This window comes from Anser brachyrhynchus (assembly GCF_964034855.1).
Source record: "Anser brachyrhynchus genome assembly, chromosome: 4".
NCBI lineage: Eukaryota > Metazoa > Chordata > Aves > Anseriformes > Anatidae > Anser > Anser brachyrhynchus.
This window is the reverse complement of record NC_137698.1, coordinates 22,385,372-22,405,081: the sequence shown is the minus strand read 5'-3', so window position 1 is coordinate 22,405,081 and position 19,710 is coordinate 22,385,372. Positions and strand designations below refer to the sequence as shown.

Here is a 19,710-nt window from a genome sequence, read left to right as displayed (position 1 = left end):
TTATTGGAAAGTTACAGGAAGTATGCATCTATGGAGCTAACTTATTTTGATTCATTTCAAAAATGTTATTATGTAATACTTTATTGCTTTCTTGGTTTACATGCTGTTAAAATATATCATGTTATAGAAAACCACATTCAAATTTGGAGATAAAATGGACCACCTGGGTACGCAAATGCTCTGCTGGTGGCCAAGAAACAATTCAGTCCTCTTCTGTGGCAGTACATGTTCTGAGAATGAAAATAGAGGATTTATTGGTAGGCCAGTTTATTTTTGCCTGCGACAGAAATGACATGACTGGCCATGATGGAAAATGGAAATGCAGAATAAGCAATAGCTTAATTGGATTAATGCAATTTCTGATTTTAAATGTGATATATTTTTCCAGTTTTCAAACAATTTAAAAGCAGCTTTCCCAGAGTTTGCTTAAAAATATGTAGCAAGTAAAAAATTCTACTGTCTGCATAATTCAGAAGGATTTAAAAACAAAACAAAGAAACAAAAACAGATTAACGAGGGAGGTTAAGGAATACCATCAAACTTCCACGTTCAAATGCTTCCAAAATTTGACCTAATGTTAAAAAAAAAAAAAAAAAAGTTTGATTATTTAATGTGCTCTAAGCCAGAGAATCCTGCCAAAATGGAAGTTCCAATACCAATAAAAATTCCTGCTAGGCAGCCAGCTCACATAAACACAATTCCTGCTTTGCACTTGGAGAAGAATCTCCTTCATCTACTTACTTCCTCCTTGTGCGCATCCAAAATAGTTAAATACAGAAATACTGCATTCTGAAACATTTACAGAGTCTAATTCTCCTTTGGACTATTGCAGTAATACAGCAGAAGCATAGCTAGAAGTTGTATGGTCCCAGGGAAAACTCTACTATTATGAATATATATTTGCATATTAAGTCAATGTTGTGAATTTATTCTAGAAGTCTAATGTAAAACAGGGCTTTCCTTCTTATATAATTATTCTGTGAGATTACAGCTATTTAATATCAAAATCTTTGCATAAGTACTGGTTTTGGTTTAGACTCATATGATGGAATGAACTATTGAAATAGGAAAAAAGACGCAGTACAAGGCCATTTCTTTCTGTTGCATTTTATTCATACAGAATATTATGAATTTTATTATTGATGAAGCCAAGAATGAAAGAAGATAGATGTCAGAAGGCAGCTCCTTTGTATTGGTGCGAAAGAAAAATGGCTCACATAAAAACAAATAAGCCTGAAACTATAAAAATACTGAACATAAAAACATTTTTTTGTGGGAGGGCAGGATTTTTTTTTTTTAATGGGGGAATGGATAATGTTATAAGAATGATTCAGATATTGCCAAAGTACGGTTTCAAGAAAAAAATATTAAGAGACAAAAGTAGGGCAGGGCAAAATTAAAAATGAAATAACAAGCTGAGTTTAGGATCTAAATCCATATTCAAACCCTTCATAGTAGAGTTGATGCTTGAAAAGTGCTTAACACTCAGGATACCCCATTGAGATCAGTACTTTAGAACACTAGGGTGCTAAGAACCTGAGTGTGAATATAGACATCTAACTGGAGGCTCCTATTTTGTGACTCTTTATTAAAATCTGAATAAATAAGGCAGTGTGAAATATAGAGGAAGGATCTGTTGCACAAGAGAGCTCTGTTCTTCACCCAAATCCATGGAGAACCCAGAGCAGGCAACTTATGAAATTTTAGGTTGTCATTACAAATTAGATCTAGTTATCAGGGAGGGTGGACTGGAGACTGTCACTTGTCAAAGCATGTTATCGTAGGAAATAAATTGGAGGATGAATTAAGAGAGCCACAACTGAGAGGAAGCCAAAACAGAAAGAAAGGAAAACACCATAGTGGGGGAGAAAAAAAAATCACTATGCAGAGTTCATATGAAGGCAGAATTTGTTCTCCCAAAGGGGGGGGAGCTATTCTAGCACACTTCCATTAGCCTGTTCATTTTGAGTAATGAGCAGCCCATGATTGCAAAATACAGACATTCGCAACATAGGCTTCTGTGATCTGAACATGTTGTATCATAAAGAACAGAGACTTAGAGGTATGAATTTCCTCTTTTCCTATCCCTTGTCTCACTCCTGGTTTTACTTGACCACGTGAGTTATGAACACAACTTAGAATCAGTATCAATCAAACACTTGGATCTGAAAAAAAGATATTATTATCCTTAATAGAAAAATCCTTGGAGATTTTTTTATACATAAATTTGCAGAATTTTTAGTATGCCGTTTTATGGTTTAGCAGGTTGGCTTTCAAGGCACTTGGCCCACACTAATCTTTGAACCTAACAGAACAATAACGTTGCTGTTGCATTTACATCTCAGCACAGTGGGTATATATTGCTGACAAGCAGAATACTTTGTTTTTTTCTCAGGGAGTTCAGGCACTGCTAATAACTTGGTAACACAATAATTAAATATGAATATAGTGTGATTTAGCTTGTCAAACAAAAGACACAGCATCATTTTAATTCCCAAAAGAATCAGAATTGTGAAACTGTCTGAGAATGTACTTGTTTGGCCCACTTGCCTACTGTGGCTGCTCATTGCAATCTTTATTATAACTGTATTTTTGTTGATGTTGTGGAACCAGAAAAATTTTCTTCAAGAAAATGTAATAGGCAGTAGCCCAGTTCCTTCTGAGATGTCAAATACCTACTTTATTATAGTGAGAAAGTGACAGTCAATTTAAACCAGAATTTATTGAGAACATTAAGAGCTGGAAGGGCTTTGGCTAATCACTGTAATGTCTCCAACAAATGGTAAATGAAAGCATGAGGAAATTGAGTTAACGCAAGTTAAAAGTTCACATACTTACTGAATTATATTAGAAAACCTAAAACATAATTAAATTATCTAAAACTGTTCATTTCAGTTTGTCCTGTTCTACTGAATACACGTGATAGTATTTTCTTAGATGCATCGCAGTTGACAGGTTTATCGTGCATCAGATGAAAAGCCAATGAACAGGATCAAAGGCTGAATTATTTACTCAGGTGCAATATTCCGAATAGTTTTGCGCAATGATGAGGAGAGTTTTGTGTTGGTGCTTGTTTATATCCTTCATTTTTGTAACTTAAAAAATCACTATTGTACCAACTAGAATGCACAGATAAAAATGTATGTTTCCCTGCTCTTTTCTCCTCTTATACAGAGTTTTTAGGGAAAAAGCTGGGGAGGCTAAAGTAGCAAGTAATGTGTATATGTCCATAGACATGTATTGTAGGTATGATGATATGCCTTAAGATCGCAAAAGGTATATCACTGGGTCATGTACCATTTTTCTACTCCACAAAGATCACCTTAAATGCCTAGATTGTATAGTAAGATATAATGTTTTTGGAGTTTTTATGTCACCTCAGTGGAATAATCTTTCAAATACTTTTTTGGTGTTAATTTAAAGGGATAAAAATACTTTACTAGTATAACTGGCAAGTTTCCTACAATCCCTCTTGCAGTTTCAAGGCTTATGGAAATGACAGTGGTTAAGGAAACTTTGTGGGGTTTCAGCTTATGACATAGTAATTTGTATGTGAAAACAACAGGCAGAACTTTGAGTATCTATGAGAAATGTGATTTGGTAGTCAGGTACCATCTTACACACAGTAGCATTCTCACTTCCGGCAGCAGAGGGGAGTATATCAGGAAAAAAATATCTGGGTAGTGAACAGCAGAAATGTTTGCAGTTCGGACGCTTTCTGGTTTTATAGATTTTTTAGTTTTGTTTTCTGGACATGAATAAAATCACAAGGATTCCATGTAGGATGACAGTCAATGCTTTGGCCAACCAGAGTACAGAACCACCATCTGAATACCTTTTCATGAGAAGTGTCAATGTCAGCACAGAACAGAAGTCACCCTTGCCACCTAACACAAACGTTTAAGGGAAGTCACTAATGGTGGTGGAGGAGACAGATCTGGCAAAAAGAGGTGATAGAGTGACTGTAATAAGATATGAAGATGGCATTTCAGCAGTGTTCGGAACTGGATGGATCCCATATGAAATTTTGTCTTTTACTTCATATTAAGAATGTTTTTTTATCCCCAGTCTTTAGAAAAATAGTTGCATTACAGCTAGAAATAGTGTCACACATTTGTTTCTAACTGCTTGCTGGAAGAAAAAATTGAGTACACAAGCAAAACTTTTTTGCTATCATCAAAGAAATAATTCTTTTACAAAATGAGGAGTCCTGTCCACTCGCATTTAGTATTTTTAAGTGCTTGACTACCTGAAAGAAAGGATATCATTGATTGTTTATTGCTTACATCAAGATCAGAATCAAGAAATTATGTCAGTTTGGCTTCCGTAAAAGGCGAGCTTCTAAAATTCATTCCAATAGTTCTTAACTCTGAAGATTAGTTTAACAGTAAGGCTCTTTCAAAGGAAAAAAATGCATTTATTTTTTTTCAAATATTTGATACTTTAGTATTTTCCCATTGAAGTTTCTTAATTGTAAAGTGTCATAGGTATTATAGATATTTGAAAGAAATAATGATAGTTCATCTGTGTAGCAAAGAACACCTAGTTTTGATGCTGGTGTTCACACACCCCCAGCCACCCACACTACCACCCCACCACCTTTATAAATACCATACTTTGGCATGTGTGGGTAACTTGAAACCAGCTTCAGGGAAGCCTCTGAAAACAAACACGGGTTTATCTCTTGTAAATGCAGAAACACCTTCATTTAAAATTGAGACACTTGTACATATTTTCCCTCTTTAGACTGATAAAACCCCATCAATTTCTCAATCAAAAGAGAATGGAAGATAAAAGTCTGTGGAAGCACAAACCAGCTTTGAAAGCCCATTACAATCCAACAAGATGATAAAACCTAGAGTAACTTTCAAATTGCTAGTGTATAAAAGCATGAACAATTATTCAAGAGAATGGTCATTTTTGAGGTGCTTTTTTTCCTTTCAGTCTTAATGCAAGGGGTTGTTTCTAACGAACGAGAAAGAGGAAAGAATTATATGTTATGGCTGTGAAGTGCTTTCTAAAATTCCAGCATCTGTAACAGGTAATCTAATTCCCTTCACTTTAGCTGTAAGCGGCTAGCCCTTGGTGACGAATGCCACGTATCTTACAGTCTTTATCCACCTCTCTGTTAAGTTCAGCGCTGGTGAAAATTCCTCTGAAATCAATGCACTGTACCGATGTAAAGCTGGTCTACAACACCAAAGTAACAAGCTCTAAAACTCAATTTTTTTACCTGGCTGTTGAGTAAAAATAGTTAACTGCTTTTCAAAACATTTTGCAAATGATGTTTGTAGATATTTTAATGAGATTTCCTGAGAATTTTTAACTTACTGCTTTTTACTTTAGGATGTCCAAGTGTAGGTCAAAAAAATACCTTTCACTCCAACCTCACTGGCATACACACTATAAATCTTTGCACTTTCACTGTGTTATGCAATTGCTTTTGCTCCCGTGAATCCCACATAATACAGAAAAAATGTTTTCTAATATATAGCTTATATTAAAGCAATAGGATATAGTATGTCACATTTCTTATGAGTAAATTCTAATAATGGCTTACATAAAAATGAGAGTATCTCTTTCTCTTAGCTTTGAATTTAAAAAGTATTGCAGTATCTATAAGCATCTCTGATGTCTGCATAGACATTCATCATGCTAAAATGATTTGCCATGCCTAAACAAGCTTGAACAATATGAAATTTTAAAGATATTGCTGTAAACCCATTCTTTAATTTTACTAAAATAATGAAAAGCATATTTTACTTTAGTTTACAAAACATTGAAATGCTAATTCATAGAAGTGTTCATATTCTTCACATATATTGCATTGTTGTATGTGGTATTAAAAGCTGTTCCTCTTTTTTTTTTCCACTTTCAGTTGTTGCTATTTTCTGTTTTTCAGTAGGAATTTCTAAAATACATGGACTTGTTATAATTTTAACAAAATTTCTAGACATTATCATCAACTTAGACTTTCTCATAAGAGAATATCAAATATTATCAAATATTGAGCATGTTTAACTTGAGTTTAAATAAGAATATTTATTGTCAAGCAACAGTGAAACAAGTAGCAACTTATATACAGCATCTAGCATGTTCAGATAAAGGATGAAGTTCAAATAAGAAAACTACATAATAAACTACAGGTAGGCTCCAGTTATTTTTAGGTTAAATAGAACACTTTAGCATAACTAGAACTTAGAAAACAGAGATTAATTTTTTGGTAAGGAGAGGTAGCTTTAGGAGTTTATTCTCGATGTGTATGAGATGCCTAAGCATCACTGTTTTTGTATTTATCAGTTGACATGTATGGAAGAGGTGTTTTATTTTTTGTTTTTCAAAAGTACATCTAGCATTTAAATGCATAATTTCCATAGATTTTTCATGGGGACTATATGATTAACTACCTGTCCTGCTTTGGGAATTTCTGTGAGAACATTCAAGGGGTTTGGCTTGTAAATTCAATTAGTTAGCTCTAGTGACAGGAATGCAGAGCACTGCATAATGCAAAGATTGCCTTGATTTACAAAAATAAGAATTCAGTCTGAGATGCTTATCTGCACAGATTTTCCTGACAGATGTATATACTTCCACTGCTTTTAATGGGACTTCTTGTGGGCATTTGTGTAACTGAACCCACAATAAACTGGAAGCTTTTTAAGTATAGGAACTGCATTACTGATATCTAAATATGTTTTCTTTTTGTTTTAAATATACCAGTGATTTTTAAAATAAACTTCTTTTTCATATAATAAACATTAGACTTTATGTCGTCACTTTCAGACCATGAAGTCTGAAGAGATGTTACTGAAACAAAGTTCTTTGTTGTCATATAGGGCCACAGTTAATAATGCAGAATATTAACATATCACAGAATGTATTTGATTCTTAAAAATGAATACATGTGCCTGCTACGCAGAGGAACTCTTTGTCCTTTAAGTTCTTAGCATGTACTATACCAGTATGCTATGGTTGAAGATGATATTAATATTAATGAAGAACGGAAGTTGAGTTGTAGTGATGTTCGTTCTTTCCCCAGCCCCCTACAAACTAAATCCATTAGTATGGATGGATTGGCATTAATAAACAGGAGAGACAAAACAGCTCTCAGTGCAGGGACACTTTTGCATGACCTTTGGTATGATAAGCTTGTACATGGTCATCGTGCTGCTTCGAGTTGACCTGTGCAGCAATGTTAAATCTGATGTAACTGTAGAGAAATATTACCGGTGCTTCGTGTGCAACTTCAGCGTTTCAAAGTGCTGAGCTTTAAGAGAAAAGAAGGATTGAGCTTTTCTGTTTCTATGTCATTATACTGATTACAACAGGGTTTCATCCAGGGATCTCAACTCTAAATCTACAGAAAATTGGTTGTCAGGGTGATTAGGGAAAAGCTGCAGTTTATTGCTTTGTATTAAAAATTAGTACTTCTAATATGCTGTGCTATTCATAGCTGACTCAGGACCCACCTTGTTTCTGGACCTCCACCAAAAGAATTATTTTTGATTATTAAGGCTCGATACAGTCCCAACGGATTTCAGCATCTAAAGAATTTCTCATCTCCTGATCAGGCTCATTCTTCCAGACACTGATAAATTGCTTGGAGATTAAAAACACTAAGAACACTAAACTCTTGATGCATTACAGGTCTGCTGAGAACACTGTTTTCATGAGTTTTGACAGCTGCAAAATTTTCAGAACAATTTTTTTAAGAATGTGGTTTAAAAAAAAAAAAACAAGCAGCATATTATTTTTTAAATTAATTTAAGTACTATTGTTTTCATTTCACTCTAATATTAGACAAATGAAGCTTTAAATGTACCTTCCTTGTCTACCATTTTTAAAGCTCGTGTCTGGATAAATGGCTGGACAGCAGAGATGTAAATGATTAGTGGTGTCCCAGACAAAGTGACAAAAGCATGCTTGCGTTTTACTGTGTGTGCACCAGTGTAAATGACAATGAATTGTGCAAATCACAATTGGTACTTGTAGTTTGCAAAATAGTTAACTGGTGTAAAAGAAGTCTGTAAAAAAGGTGTGTACTTAATATTAAGTGATTTTAAAGTCATGTTTCTGCAATGTCCCAGGCAGAGTATAGTGAGCAGAAAAGCAAGGCTAAGCATGATCCCTTGACTCAGTATGTAGAGCACTAGCCTCACTGCTTTCCCAGAATTATTTCAGGTATACAGCTACTCTAGCAATTTTAAATGCATATATTCCTGTTTATGTTCTTTGGGGTATGTGATTTTCGTGTACAGCCATCAATAACATTGCACTTGTGCAGCCTGAGAGAGCCTTTGAAAATGCTGCACTCCAAAAGATTCTCAAGTTTGGGAACTGCGTTTCCAGTTTCACCCCAATCCTCACACGAGGCATCCTTTATTTCTACCACAGCTGAGATTGTCTCTCTTCTTTTCCCCCTTTTTTTCCCTCCAAGTGCCACAACCTATCCCTGTTCCCAGAATTAATATTCTTGCTTAATGTGGAGAAATATGGACATAGTTGTCTTAACTTGTCCAGATTGCAATGAAAACTTCAACTATGACCTTCTGGGGCAGGGGAGCATCCTGACCTATTGGTAAAAATGAATCTGTCACTAGGCAATATAGTGGGGCTCTGAAGAAATTTCCCTGTGTGTATTTTCCTCTTATACATAATTAATGCTGCTTTTTAGATCCAGTCTTGCTTCCCATCTTTTTTTTGCCAGTACTTCTGCTTCCTTTAATATCTGGACTCTACTAGCTGCTTTAGCAAGCTGATGGAAACTGCTGCTTGGAAACTCATCTTCTCCCCAGGATGTTTTGCTGTTCCTGAAGCACCATCTCTGAGGTAGGAGAAAGGGCAGTGCTATTCCCTGGGTTGAGTCAACAAGAGCTGTGCTAAATATTTTTCAAATGAATGTAAGTTTTTTGTATCTTTTAGTGCTGAATCTGATGTAGATTTTAAAAAGGCAATTTCAAATCTAAAGGATTGAAATGTCATTAAAGTTGATGAAATGAGAGTCAGATAAAGTTGTGTATACTGTATGACTTTTCATTCTATTCCTATCTGCCAAGAAACTTAGGCATGCTGTAGAGCTTAGTGTATACATCAAACAAAAAAAAAATCTTTGTTAATTTTAAGGTATTTCAATTTAAACCCTGTTAACTTCAGGAACTCTACATCAAGAGAAGAACTTCTCAATATTTCTCTCTGAACTGTTTCTTTTATCTGCAATCTGCTCACTTTTATGATGAAAAAATTAGTCAGCTCTTCAGTCGATCACATCTAGATGATTTCTATGAGTCATATGGCAGGAACTGAGTGCAAGGATCCATTTTGGATGCCTTGGCAAAGGTTACTGTTCACAGAATGTCTTGTTATGTATCCTTACCCTGACTATTGTTGTGTTCTGGGTGAAAGTACTAGACGTTACCTTCATAAGTCTGGAGCCTGAACAATTTGAGTAAATGGTGACAAAGAGAGAAAAGGAGAAAGAAACTGGAAGTAGTCAAGAAAAGGAACATAGAGCAACTCTGGTCTCACTTAAATTGTCTTATTTTTAGTTCTTTGGGTATACAAAAGACAGAGCCCCTACTTAACCATATATTTATGCTTAACAAAGTTCTAGCATTAATGGAATGCAACAGCTAAAATTTAGAAGATTAATTATAAACGAGAGAGCAGAGATAGCTGACACAGTTGCTAATCAGCTGGAATAGAGCCCTGCCCTTGCCTCTAGGAGCTGGAGCAGAAGTTTGCTGTGTGTCCACGTGCAGCCTCTGGACTCACGAGGGAAGCGCCCATTGCCCTCCAGGCAACAACTGATGATCTCTCCTGCCTTGAGTTCCCCACACTAACACTGAGGGAAGGAACACAATTAGCAACATAATTACATGTGTAAGTACAATGTTTGCTGACTAGTTTGTAATCCTCACTAATACGGAAAACGCTGAAAATGTTACTAGGTTTTATATCTCTTTTTTCCTCATTCCTATCCTAATTCCTTATTCTACAAAACACATCCTTTTCTGCTCCTTGCATTATTTCTGTTAGTAATTACAGCAATTTATTGTCTTTTAAGTGGAGAAAGCAAGTTGTCTCTTCAGCAAAAATACACCATAGGTTATTTGAATTAAGATGTTTCAAGAACAGTACAGCTGTCCCACTGTGATAAAGTACAGGCAATGCACTCCCCGACAAAGAGTCCCTCCCCAGCTTTCCTCAAGGCCCCCTTTATGTACTGGAAGGCCGCTCTCTCAGCCTGTCTTTGTAGGAGAGGTGCTTCAGCCGTAGGATTTCTTTAACATCTTTTTCTTTTCTTTTTTTAAAGTGCTTTCTTCTTTTGCAACATCAGAGTAATCATTACAATTTTATCTGTTGAGAATATGTCTTAAGTGACTCATCCAAACCTAAACTCAGGGAGTGTAGTGACAGGACAGGGCGTAATGGCTTTAAACTAAAAGAGGGGAGATTTGCAATAAATATAAGCAATAAATTCTTCACTCAGAGGGCAGTGAGGCACTGGCACAGGTTGCCCCGGGAAGCTGTGGATGCCCCATCCCTGGAGGTGTTCAAGACCAGGCTGGATGGGGCTTTGGGCAACCTCGTGTGGTAGGAGGTGTCCCTGCCCATGGCAGGGGGGCTGTAGTTAGATGATCTTTAAGGTCCCTTCCAACCCAAACCATTCTATGGTTCTAGTTTTTAAAAAGCATCTTTTACTTCCTGTGTTACACATCGCTAGCTTTTCTGGCATGATCACATAAATTCTCATGTTTTCAGATTTAAAAAATAACACTGATTTTAAAACTAAGCAGAACCATTAGAATGACTTTTAACTATCATATGCAAGCCATGTGAGTTGCAAACATCCCTTCGTTCTCAGCCGCAGCTTTAAAAGTAACTGCACTTTAAGGAAATTTGTTTGTCACAGATGGGCACTGGAAGATAGTTTCACTGCAGTCCATTATTCCAGATGCCACCTGGTTGATCTATACACCTTTTTGTTCTCAGTTTGGACAAGTCTTTTGCATTTTGGTGGACTGCTCAGTAAAACACAAACAGTAATATTCTAGCTGGTAAGCCTGTTTTTTAAAGTTTATCTTCTCAAACTACTTTTGAAATGCACTTCACTATATTCATGCATAATAAGAGCACTGATAATAATCTGAAGGGAGAGAATGTTATTATGTTGAATTGTTAATATTGATTTTTTTTTTCTGTCTGGAATGATAATGAATGTTGACAGTGTACAGTATTTCAGTGACTTTTTACTTAATATGTATTTATGATGACCTATCTTGTAGAAATAAGTAACAAGAAAAGGACTTCATGTGGGTTTGAGTCTGAGTATTACCAAAGAGGCACAACAATGAAGTGAAGACCTCATTGCAAATGGTAATCAGCTTTGCTTAGCCTTGGAAGTGCAACTTAGACCCTTAAGGAAGTTTCCTGGAATATTACATCTTTTGTATATGTGCAGAGTGCTAAAACTTCTCATCGGGTCTGTCTGAGGAACGCAGGTACAGTTGTGGTGTTAGCTTCCCCATCGCTACAGTGTTAGATAATTGATAATAAACAAAACTGCTTGCAATTGGTGGCCACTGATGAAATTTAAAGCAGAATGCATCTCACTGTGATTATTTTATGCTTTTGTGAAATTAATTTTTACAGAGTAATTTTTAGGCCACAAAAATTAAAGCTTCTAGTGTAAATGCTGACACAACTTTAATCATAGTAGCATAAATGCAGCATGTGCAAATGATAAACCGAAGGAGATAAACCAATTCCTATTTGAACTAAGCTATCTACCAGACAGAGGGATGGATGGATAGATGGGATAGGTAGGTAGGTAGATACGAGGTGTTATAAGGTATTAATTGCCAGGGAGTAAATGAGTATATTTTATCAAATTAAATACGTGATAACAAAGTAGGGAAAGTGTATACATTTAACAGTTGTTCATTTTTCATTCACATGAATGTGTAAACACACAGAATATTAGTACCTGACAAAAAGCTAAGAGGAGGGTTAACATCCAATGCGAGGTGGAGTGTTTAATGGATGAACTTAAAAGCAGATAACAATATAGCATTCCATGTATACTTTCATAATTGTGCGTTCCTCCAGAGATAATGGATATCATTATCAGAGGCGCCTGTCCTAAGAAACTTGGCAAGGTTATGATTGTTTGTTACAGCTTTGGTTATATTAACATACACATTAATATTTATAAATATTTGATGTCATGTTAATTTTTCATATAAGATGATTTATGTAATGCTTCTGTGCCCTGTTAGAGGGCATTTGCAGTGTGCTTCAGAAGGGAACAGAATTCATGCATGTTCCTTAAGAGGACTTGCCTGTGTATTACAGTGCTCAGTGCATTATTCTGGGGAACAGTGATTTAAAGATAAATTATCTAAATTGCAGATACACTCCATTAACATTTTAAATAAAACATAAAGAAAAGACCACACTAAAAATAGGATAATATTAAAGTGTGCTTTTTTCCCCTAAATAATGAAAAAAAATAGTGTTAAATTCCTTGGATTGACCTGCATTCTGAGACCTTTTTGTTACATTGGGGAAAATGAGTAATTACTTTCATGACCTAGTTGTAGAAATTTGGGGGGAAATATGCAACAACATTCCAAGTAGTTACTGAGGAGAGAATAATTATATATGTAATTATATATGTATATACGTTATATGTATGTACCCTTTCATGAGGGAGGTAAATAGTAAATCCAACCACAAAGAAACAGAAAATTTAGCATTGTCTGAAATGGTAAATATGACTTCAATCTTAGATGAAAAATGTCATAGATTTAAACAATTATGTCATTCAGCTTCACTATTTCCCACTGATAACTTGAAGAGGAATTGCTCATTGAGTTTTGTGAATTAGTGAATATGCAAACAAACATGATGCAGGAATAGTGTATTGTAATTTATTTGACAAATGTAGTTTAGTTTGATTTGTTTGTAGTGCTTCATACTTGCAATAAATAGGGTGTATTTTGCAAAACAGTGAAATTGTTTTGGAACCTCACTTGAGCACATGGTTTGCTAAATCTTTGGGAAATGTACAGAACCACTTTTTTTTAAATATGTTGAAGTTAAATAGGTTTTTGTGCAGCACTATTAAATAACATGTATAATACACATATATTCTTCTGTAGAAAGCCACACTAATCTGTTTTTTTTACTTTTTTGCACTTGGATCGTGAAGCAAAACTTAAGGAATACACAAAAACAAACAACATCAAAAAACACAGTGATTTACTTTCTCTTTTGTTTACGTGTTAAGCAGGTATTTAAAGTCACTTTCAGCTTTAAGAATGGCTTTATACTGATGTCTGATGCTTTCTTTAGTTGTATAATATGTGCTTTCTGGGTGTATAGTATATGCTCTTAATACAGGACTACTCCATTCACAGCTTACATTTCAAATCCACACTTCGTATAAATTCTGTTTGGAGTGAGTTAAAGTCCCAGACTTCTGAAATCTTGGACGTACCTGTGGGACAGCATCCATGCTACAGGTCTTTCTAGGCAGAGTACAAGGTGCTGCTGCACTCCCAGAACAAGCAGCATTAAGCATCTGAGCCAGCAGAACTGAGCTCTGTATACTACCCTCTGCTGAGCGGATTCCAGAAACTGCTCAGCTGATCCTCAGTAAAAATGAACAGTAGGATTTGTAAAAAATGAGCCTAGTAGCCCCATGTTAACGATAGACTTGTGTAAGTTTGGGTGCAAAACGTGTCGTCATTATTCTCAAAGCATTGCTTAGTGTATGGCTTAGTGTTTGGTTTTTGTTGTTTTTTGTTTGTTTGGGTTTTTTGTTTGGTTGGTTTTGTAAGATTTTGGGTTAGAAAAATAATTAACTCCCTAAATAGAAGTAGAATATATTAACCTGTTATAATTGGAGACAGCTAGGGTGATAATGAACTATGACAATCTTTGATTTTATTCTTCCTCACAATATGCATTCACCACTTGTCTTAAAAATAACCAATTTTAATTCTGCCTTTTGAATACTAGGATATACAGTTAAAATGTGGTTGGTACGGAATAGTGAGTCTAGTGTCTGACTCTGCAATAAATTTGATGTCAGGCCAATTAATTAGAGGAGATGTCTCATTTCCCATTTTGCATGTGTCTGCTAGTTACACATCCACTTTAATTTAGTCATGTGGACTTCTATCGCCTTTAGAGAGGCAGCAGTCCTAGAAAGCAGCTCATCCCTTCATGAGTGCCTAACAGTGCTGGGATGTATTGCTCATGTCTTTCCAGTCCTTGAGTGAAAACTGGGTAAGAAAAACTCAAACTTCTATGTGATTTTTATTTTTATTTTTTGGTAATGCAGATGAGCTATTAGCAGTGAGGATATGCAGGGAATTGCTTAGCTCCACCGCCACAGCAAAGCAGTCAGTTCTTCTGAGACAGGACAGTCCCAAGGTTCCTGTACAAGTCCACTGTCCCTCTTCCCACTCCTACTGAAGGGTTTCCTGACCACATGGCACTGGCCATTTCAGTTGCCTGTCAGCTTCCAACAGCTGGGGAGGGGTTGCAGGTTCATTAATTGCAAACCAATACTAATGTTTAGTACCTCATGGTCCACAATAGAACTGATTGAAGCACGGCCTGTAACAGCAGTATACAGGTCCAGTTGCCTAGGGAAAAAAAGAAAGTAAAGATTTATCTGGATGAGGTCTTTTTCAAAAAGTGTATTTATGGTTTCCAGAGTGAAGTATTAAAATCCATGGAAGTTCTTTGGAAAATGCTTTACAAGTCAAAGGAAAGGCTTATTATCAGTTTTAAAAACAAGACGACAATGCATTTTTTTTGTTCCACTCTTGTGGCGTGTGTCCTGTACTCTTAGCCAGGTGTCACTGAGGGTTGATGTCCTTCTGTAGAATTCCTGTAATCTGGACCTTGACTACCCAAACGCCCTGCTTTGTTACTGCAAAGTCTTTTGATTTTTGAAGTCAGCTGATGGGATTTCACTTTAAATCATAGATGTGAATAAACAGTGTCTCTTGATTTTGGTGTATCTGATTTTAAAATGTTTCCTACACTGGTTCTGTGAGGTACAGGTACATTTTTAAAAGGTATATCATTATAAGTAGCCTTTTGCCTTCAGGAATAATACTTTGGTGAATGTGTGGTTAGATTTGGTCAACTAAACTTACAATCTTTAAATACCAAATCTGGCAGCCCATGGACCCAGAATTGGATCAGAGCAATGAGAGTTGTGTTAGAACCCCGTGTTACAGACGAGCTGCTCTAAGTGAAAGTACTAGAGAATAAAGTATACGTGTATTTAGGCTACCATTTGTTAAGTCCTCTTCTCAATTTTCAGTACCAAATGAGAATTTCATCAGAGTTAACTACCATGGGAGGGGAGGGCGAGGAGAAATTACATAGAATCTCTGAGTTGGAACATGATTAAGTAGCCATACGATGTAGTAGCGGAAATGTCAGTGCACATTAATGGGGCTTCGCTGTGGGAAACACCAGTATGGGCAGCAGATGCTGGCAGTGAAAAGAAATGGCGAATTTGTATAAAATATAAGCACCTATTGTCTAATGAAAATCTTATAATATATTTGATAATTTTTAATGTGAATTTTAATTTTATGCAGGATTTAAAAAATAAATGTGTTAGCCCAAATGTACGTTGATGGCATTATTGGGAGCATATTTCAACCAAAATGCAAGTGTAAGACAAAGTAAGTCAACAGAAATATTTCCATTATTTTTATTGCACTGAACCCCCAGGTAGTTCTTAGTCACATGTTTTATTGATGAAATCTTAATGTTTCTCTAGAAAGAATATGCATGGGCAACGCTTTTTATTAAGTTTCATTGCCCAAGTTGTGAGAAATTCAAATAAATATCATATATATTGAATGTACATTGACTAATTAGAAGCAAAAATTCTAAGTAAATCTTGAGTTTTATTAATACTGAAGGGAGACATTTGCAATATATTTTTGTAGGGTTTGTCGCCTTTTAAGCTTCTAAGTGCTTAAAGCCTGCCTGAGCAGTGGTTGTAGCTATGTATTGGCAGTAAGAGGAGCCAAGGAAGCACAATCTAAAATTTTCAGCTATGAGAGCATATAGAAACAAGCATCCTTTGACAGGTATGGCTTGAAGTAAAACCGCAAAATTTCAGATAACAGGTAATTTCAGATTTCAAAAATTCATGCATGTCAGGAGAAGTGATTCAGTGCAACATCCTTTTCCATATCTTTCCTTTTCTTGTCTGTTGTGTTGCTGGACATGGAATATTTGGGATCAGTTAAGAGTACATGTGGCAGAATTTAATGGAGAAAAGAAAGCAATAAAAGCAATTGTTGAGAAGAAAGTATTAAAGTGCTTGTTCTGTAAGGGAGAAGTCCACTGATCAATGATGTGGTCTGAATGAAGACACTTCTCAGAATGAAATGTCTTCCACCAAGAACCAGTCTGGTGCTGGTGTCCTTATTTAAAAAAAAAAAAAAAAAAAGAAAGAAAAAAAAAAAAAAGGTAACTTAAAACAAACAAGAAGAAAGTCCTACACCATACATGATATCCTATGACAGCAGACCAAATGTTGGTTGAAGCACTGAGAGGGAGACAATTACTGTAAAAAAAATAGCAATTTTTTTTAAAAGCAAGGGATGATTTTAAATATTCATTTTAATAAAATATTCTTGTAAATAGAAATACTGCAATTGCTTGTACTCAGTACAAGTCAAAGTAAAATACAAATGCAAGTAAAATATTTAACATTTCATTATAAAATGGTAATATATACTATAAAAATACACAGACAGGAGTTATTAATGCATTGATGGAAAGGCATTCAGCTGTAAATGACATTTCTTTACAACAAAGCAACTAAGAAAGGTGACTAATTCCTTTCCATTGACTTAGCAAAAATTTTTGGAATGGGAAAAACATTCAATAGAGATTTTTCAAGGTAAATAGCAAATTTGATTCTTTACACTGCTTAACTTTTTAACAGTTTACTTAAGTATTTTTAAAAGCTGCTGCTAGAAAGTTGGGTCTATATTAGTAACTAGTATAAAGTGAAATCGGTAAAGCCATGATGTAATGCAGAAGTTTGAAGTTCTCAAATAACTCACAGTATTCTTAAGATGACTTAAAAAAAAATATCTAAATGTAATTTTTTTCAGTCTAGGAAATATTTTCATAACAAATCTTGAATATGATTCAGATCCTTGTTTTTTATCCTGGTATTTTTGTGTTACTGAAAGCTAGACTACATACAGTGTGGAAATTCATACCTAAGTGGGGGGAGGCAGAGTTTTAACAGCCTTCCATATAGTGTGAAAATTAGTCTGTGTTAGTTATGACAAGAAACACTTCCTCTAATTTCTTCAATTATTTGTGCATCGATTGATATTACAAGTGCTTGGCATCACGAGTTACCACAGCTAGTCAAAAGAAGCCCCATAATGAAATTGAAAACCTCCCATTTCTGTTCCTTTACACTGTTGTAACTGTAATAGCCAAGTAACAATCTGGCCGTTTAACACTGTTTCCTATGTCTGGCACAAACAAGCCAGGAAGATCAGGAGAATAAAAAATAACAGAACATAGATGGAGGTCAATGATACATATTTCCCACAATCAACTACTAGTACTTTGAACAATTGCTTAGGCACATTCATTCTTGTCTTACAACCTAGTAAGCACTGTTGTTATTTTTCCTTTTGTTCATTCAGGTGTTCCTTCAGACACTTTCTCAATGATAAGAAAATGTTTTCTTTTATTTTCTAATTTTTACCAGTTGTAGAAACAGAACTAGGATTATTGCAATTGTCAGCCATCTGAACGCTTTCTCCTGAAAGTTTATATCTACATAGTAAGAATGCATAATTCCACAATTACATCAGGTCTTTGAAACTTATTTATTTTATAGTTTGGTGAGCTAAGCTACAAAGTGACTTTTAGAGAAAGTATGAGATTAGATCAGGCAGCCTAAGCAGTCTCACATCTATCTTTTGGCTCTGTCCTAAGCTCTTGGCACAGCTGAGTGAGAAAACAGCCTAAATAGAAGCATCAAAACTAACTATTTTTTAATATGATGTTCAAAAAAAATCTGACTCTTTTCCTTTCACTGAGATTCCAATTTAAGAGTGAAACCTACTAGATTAGCTTCTCCATTTTTGCAGCCTTCAGGGTAAGTACAGAAGAGAAAGATTTTGAGTCACTTCCACATAGGTAAGCGTAGGGTAAATGGTCCTAGAAAGACTTGTTTTTAGGTTATTCTGGATTAAACAGGCTAGAGTGATGCCGCAAGGGCTACTTGACATAGCTAAATCACTCCGGTGGTACTGGTACAGGGTAGGAAAAGTTGTGTTAATGCTAACCTTGTAGGCCAAATAGGAGCAGTCAAGAGGTACAGAGGAGCGAGGTTCAGGGTAAGGTGCGCTGCTGGGAAGGAAATGTCCTCTGTGGAGGGTGAGGTTTCTGAAGATACCATCTGAACTAAATCTTTCCTACTTAAAACTTGCAGCAGTTTCATTCCAGTCCTTCTGTCTGGTTTCTGAAAGGACACTTGATGATGAGCAATGGACTTCAAAATAAAAAGATTTTTCTTTTTCCGTAGTGGTCTGTGTGCTGCTCCCAGCACAGTCACATTTTTGTTAGTTGATGCCCACACATCTCCTGTGGGCAACTGAAGTGCAAAACTGAAAGGGAAATATTATACGTGCAGGAGTGTTGAGAAAAATGTGAGGTGGACAAAGCTGTGAAAAAGCTCAGAGATTGAGGAAGGTGGATTTGGGACTGATACGTGTGACTGAAGGAGATGTATGTGGGGAGAGCAAGCCAAGTGGGATCACCTGGAGCACATTGCACAGGATGGCATCCAGGTGGGTTTTGAATATCTCCAGAGGAGACCACAACCTCTCTGGGCAACCTGTCCCAGAGCTCTGTCACCTTCACAGTAAAGAAGTGCCCTCTCATATTCAGATGGAACCTCCTGGATTAGGAATAGTTATCCCCACAGTACCACAAATACCTATGACAAAACAAATAATGTCTTTATTCAGTGCATCGTTCTAGTGGCATGTAGTAAGAAAGATCAGGCAAAATCTATAGATTGTAGGAGATGAAAATGCCTAGTGATTAACTACTTTCCCTTTAAATAAGACTGTCCTCTAGAGAAGCTAAGTAGTTGATTGTTGTAGGTGGTATCCCTATATCTAAAAGCCGGGTACAGAATTACAGTTATGTGGGCAGCCTTGATTACTGATGTCACTGATGAATTTTTGATTGTGTGATGTAGCAACTTCATTGCTTTTTGCTATCATTTTTCACTGTAATATGTAATAATAAGTACATGTGCTTAAATAGTCTGATATTTACAAGAGGATTAACACATGCAGCTACACTTCTCTAAGCCATAGTAGTACTTATACATATAGAAAACAGAGAAAAATGAGAAATATTATCAGCGTAAGCATGGAACCTATTATCTAATTAGAAAAGGAAGTGGTGTGTGAATTTGATTATTGCCAATGTTGTTACTTATTTGTATTGCTGTGGCTTCTATGAGCACTCAGACTGCAAGAGCTCTCAGACTCACTGCATTAGATATAGCATAAATGGAAAAGACCTTTTCTGCTTGCAGAGAACTTACTATCTAAGCATTAAAACAAAAGCACCACAGCAGTGCAGCTAATGGTGGCACAGTGAAGCAGCATTGGT

At 35.8% G+C, this 19,710-nt stretch overlaps 1 protein-coding gene across 1 annotated transcript in view; it reads left to right on the top strand.

The window, feature by feature from the left end:
- The window catches only part of LOC308194612 (uncharacterized protein), a 975,354-nt gene extending 962,188 nt beyond the window's left edge, over nucleotides 1-13,166 (top strand). The window contains exons 23-25 of the mRNA XM_080590727.1: nucleotides 8,708-8,829; nucleotides 9,722-9,879; nucleotides 11,286-13,166. The gene's annotated coding sequence lies outside the window, so the exon portion shown is untranslated. The remainder of the gene's footprint in view (nucleotides 1-8,707; nucleotides 8,830-9,721; nucleotides 9,880-11,285) is intronic.
- The last annotated feature ends 6,544 nt before the right edge of the window (nucleotides 13,167-19,710 follow it).